This window comes from Otolemur garnettii, unplaced genomic scaffold (assembly GCF_000181295.1).
Source record: "Otolemur garnettii isolate 467f Iridium unplaced genomic scaffold, OtoGar3 scaffold00152, whole genome shotgun sequence".
NCBI lineage: Eukaryota > Metazoa > Chordata > Mammalia > Primates > Galagidae > Otolemur > Otolemur garnettii.
In genome coordinates this window covers 3,063,994-3,068,741 of record NW_003852547.1, presented here as the reverse complement: position 1 = coordinate 3,068,741, position 4,748 = coordinate 3,063,994, and positions in this window count along the sequence as shown.

Here is a 4,748-nt window from a genome sequence, read left to right as displayed (position 1 = left end):
CTCAAACTCTTGGGCTTAAGCAATTCTCTTGCCTCAGCCTCCCAAGTAGTTGGGGCTACAGGTGTCTGCCATGACACCCAGCTATTTTTTTTTTTTAGTTGTCATTGTTGTTTGTCAGGCCCTAGCTGGTCTCGAACCCACCAACCCCGGTGTATATGGCCAGGGCCCTAACTGCTGAGCTACAGGCGCTGAGCCCAATCAATATTTGATGAATAAATGAGCAAATATTTTTCCATCTTTTTGGCTCGTGCTCTTCAGTTAATCTTCAGGGAGTAAAATTAAGAATAATGACCAATGCTCACCATGTACCTATTCTAGTAAATCCACATGTACTGTCAGCTGTCATTCTCAAAACAGGCATCAAAACATCCTCAAGAGGAAGTCTAAGGTCAGGTATGGTAGTACACGTCTGTAATCCTAGCACTCAGGGAGGCTGAGGCAGGTGAATCACCTGAGCAAGAGTGAGACTCCCATCTCTAAAACTAGCTAGGCATTGAAGCAGGTGCCTGTAGTCCCAGCTACTCAAGTGGCTGAGGCAAGAGAATCGCCTGAGCCCAAGAGTCTGAGGTTGCTGTGAACTATGACACCGTGGAACTCTACTGGGCATGACAAAGTGAGATTCTGTCTCAAAAAAAATAAAAAAACAAAAAGAGGGAGACTGCAATAATCTCACTTTTTGTAAAATGCGGGAAAGAGAGGCACAGAGAGGTGACCATACTTGCTCACAGCTGTCAAGCCCTCAGGTGGCACCTGTGGCTCAAGGAGTAGGGCGCCAGCCCCATATGCTGGAGGTGGTGGGTTCAAACCCAGCCCTGGCCAAAAACTGCAAAAGAAAAAAAAAAATCAAGCCCTCTACAGCATGTATTACTGTTCTTGTTTTCTGTCTCCTTAGATAGCTATGGATGTGAGCATGTTCTTCTCTCTCTACAGACTTGGGTTTGAATCCAGGTGAACTAGATAACATCAGTGAGAGAGGTCACCTCTCTGGGCCTCAGTTTCCTGTCTGTAAACTGGGCCTATTATAAGATACTGGACAAAGCCCAGGGTGGTGGCTCATGCCTGTAATCCTAGCACTCTGGGAGGCCAAGGCAGGTGGATTGCTTGAGCTCAGGAATACAAGACCAGTCTGAGCCACAGTAAGACCCATCTCTAAAAATAGCTAGGGGTTGTGGCAATGCCTATAGTCTCAGCTACTGGGAAGGCTGAGGCAAGAGGATCACTTGAGCCCAGGACTTTGAGGTTGTTGTGAGCTATGACACTAGGGTACTCTACAGAGGGCAACAAAGTGAGAGTGTCTCAAAAGACAAAAACAACAACAACAAGGTTTTCATGAATAATGAAATTGCGTAAGTAAGAACACACAAGAGACCACAGGAGAACAATGAGAATGACCATGACTTCACTGGCCCTGTCGGGGGTGGGGGGCATCGTTCATCTCCCCTGTCTTGGCCTCTTCACAAGTGTGTCCCTGTCTCTCTGAAAATCCTCACTGCCTGTTTATAGATCTTTCTGACATCTTTCCCAGGGTTTCTAACTCGTGCCCCTCCCCACCCTTCTCTGGACCCTGTGAGCTGTTTTGTGCCTGGCATTGGTCTGAGAGGGAAACTCACAAGTAAACAGGGTACCTTGGAGTCTGTCTGGCAGGCAGTGGTCCCTGCTTTGGAGTGGGGGTGGAAGTTATGGTGGAGTAAACATCAGGGCTGATGAATTTCTTGTCAGTATCATCCTCAGTTTTCTCTCTATACTTAGCAGTAACCACACCCCAGAAAGGGGGCTTGTCCAAAGAGGGATGTCCTGCAACTAACTCATCCAATAGAATTCCAGGGGGAAGTGCTGTCAAGGCCCAAATAACAGAGAACTAAAAGAAAACAATTAGATGGGGGAAAATAAACTATAAAGATAAAAAACATATTCACAAGCAACAGAATCTGGGATTCTCCAAACAATAGGCACAGTTGTTAAGAGGAGTCACGGAACCTGGAAACCCCACCTCTCCCTTACATCATTCTCAGATGTCCAGCAGGTGCCACAGCTGCAGCCACTGCTACTCGGTTGCCTAGTCCAGGTCATGCTGCACACAAGGGATGCACACCTCCCACTCTGAGGTCATGGCTGTGACTTTGTAGACAGTACTCAGTACCACTGTCTCTTCTGCTTTTGAGTTTGGACATCTCTGGCCACTAGGTCTCATCTGTTCTGCCTGTGAAAAACTGTGTGACACATATAGTCCTTTCCTTCCTGATTTCTCACCTCAGTCTCAGGCACTTGCCACCATGCCTGACTAACCTCAGTCTTTCCCTATATCTGACAAGTCCTCCCAAACTCTGCTGTTTTCTGTTGACCACTTAGGCAGGCTCTTAACTCACAAGGAGTGGGAGGATGTCCTGGGTCTGGGTCACATAGCCCTGGGTTTGATTTCAGACTACCACTTTCTGTCCATGGTAGTCTGAGACTTTTTGAAGCCTCTGAATCTTCTGGGCCTCCCTTTGCTCATCTGTAAAATGGGACTGTTAGCTGAGCACAGTGGGTTTTGCCTATAATCTCAGCTACTCCACAAGCTGAGGAAGGAGGGTCACTTGTGGCCAGGCTGAACAGTGTAGCAAGACCTCTTCTCTAAAAATAAAAAGTTAGCCAAGCATGGTGGCAAGTGCCTATAGTCACAAGACTTGGGAGGCTGAGTCAGGAGAATAGATTAAGCCCAGGAGTTTGAGGCTACAATTACCTATGATGACACCACTGCACTCCTGACTGGGTGACAGAGGTTCCATCTCTAAAAAATAAAATATAGTAAAATGGCATACTATTTGCATATAATCTATGTACATCCTTCCATAAACTTTATTTTTTATTTATTTATTTTTGAGACAGAGCCTCAAGCTATCAGCCTGGGTAGAGTGCTGTGGCATCATAGCTTACAGCAACTTCCAATTCCTGGGCTCAAGCAATTCTTCTGCCTCCACCTCCTAAGTAGCTGGGATTACAGGTGCCTGCCACAATGCCTTGCTATTTTTTGGTTGCAGCCGACATTGTTGTTTGGCAGGCCTGGGCTGGATTCAAACCCGCCAGCTCAGGTATATGAGGCTAGTCCCTTAGCTGCTTGAGCCACAAGTGCTGAGCCCCTCCCATAAACTTTAATCATCTCTAGATTACTTATAATATCTAATACAATGTAAATTCTATGTAAATAATTGCTATACTGTATTTTGTAGGGAATAATGACAACGAAAAGGAAAAATTGGTATATTTTCTTTTTGAGACAGAGTCTCAAGCTATTACCCTGGGTAGAGTGCTCTGGTGTCACAGCTAACAGCAATCTCAAACTCTTGGGTGTAAGTGATTCTCTTGCCTTAGCCTCCCAAGAAGCTGGGACTACAGGTGCCCACCACAATGCCCAGGTATTTTTTGTTGTTGTTGTTGTAGCTGTTATTGTTCTAGCTGGCCCAGGCTGGGTTCAAACCCACCAGCCTTGGTGTATGTGGCCTACCCACTGAGCTATGGGCGCCGTCCTGTGTATTTCTGATATAGATGTAACCATCCTAGGCCTCACTACATCTTCCATCCTTGGGTGGTTGAATCTATGGAATGGAATGCAAGGAGATAGAGGGCCAACTGTATTTAATTCAAGAAAGCAAGGACAGAAAAATGATATGAGACTCACAAAGGGCCTTGTGAGAATGACCCAGGCCCTGCTCTCTAGGCCTCACAGTCCAAAGGAAAAGACAGATCTGTCCTGAGTCATTGATGATGCAAAGTGGGCAAGGCTAGAATGGAGCCACCCAGAGAAGTCAGCTGACTCAACCTGTGGCTCAGGGAGGGCTTCCTGGACGAGAGGACGTTAGAGCTGAGCTGAGCAGTGAAGGACATAATAAGACATAGAAAGACATAGAAATCACTCACATGAAAGAAATATTATTTAGTCTGTGGGCATTTAGAGCAAAGAGATTCAACATTGTCTAGGGGGTCAATTTACCTCTCCCCATTCACTTGCTCTGCTAAAGTCTCCTACTTTGTTCTTTGCCCATGCCTACGCTGGGCAATGCTGGAGACACATTAGTGACCAACACAACCCTGGCCCTGAACTCTAAGAGCTCACAGGTTACCAGGGAAGACAGACACCAAGCAAGTCATTATCCAAATCATTAATTCACAAGAAAGTTATGGAAAGAAAAATTACAGAAAAGAATTATAGAAATCACATCACAAGAAGATCTTTCTGTGACATTTACAAATTCCTCCCTTTGTCACCTCACAACCATGTGCCCATCCATGGAGACAATACATTCATCCGATGAGCATTTATTAAGCCCTTTCTGTAAGCAAGACATAGCCTTTGTCATCCAGGAGTGCTCAAGAGACTTTGTTCAGGCAAAGTCTAATCAAACATTGACAATGTGAAATAGGGTGACAGACCCACTGCCTCCATCCCATCAATAGAAGCCAGAGGCTCTTTCTAAAACTGTTCTCATTATGTCCTTCTCTTGCTTAATATCTTCAGTGGCTCCTTTTATCTCTAAAGGTAAAGAGCAACAGGCTGACCTTAGCTTCCATCTTAACCCCTCGAGACCCAACATCCCCTGTATGTAACATTTTGGAACGTCCCTTTGGGATCTTAGAATTAAACTCAAAAGTAGTGTGGTCGGCGCCAGCCACGTACACCTAAGGTGGCGGGTTCGAATCCCCAGCCCGGACCCACCAAACAACAATGACGGCTGCAACCAAAAAATAGCTGGGCGTTGTGGCGGGCACCT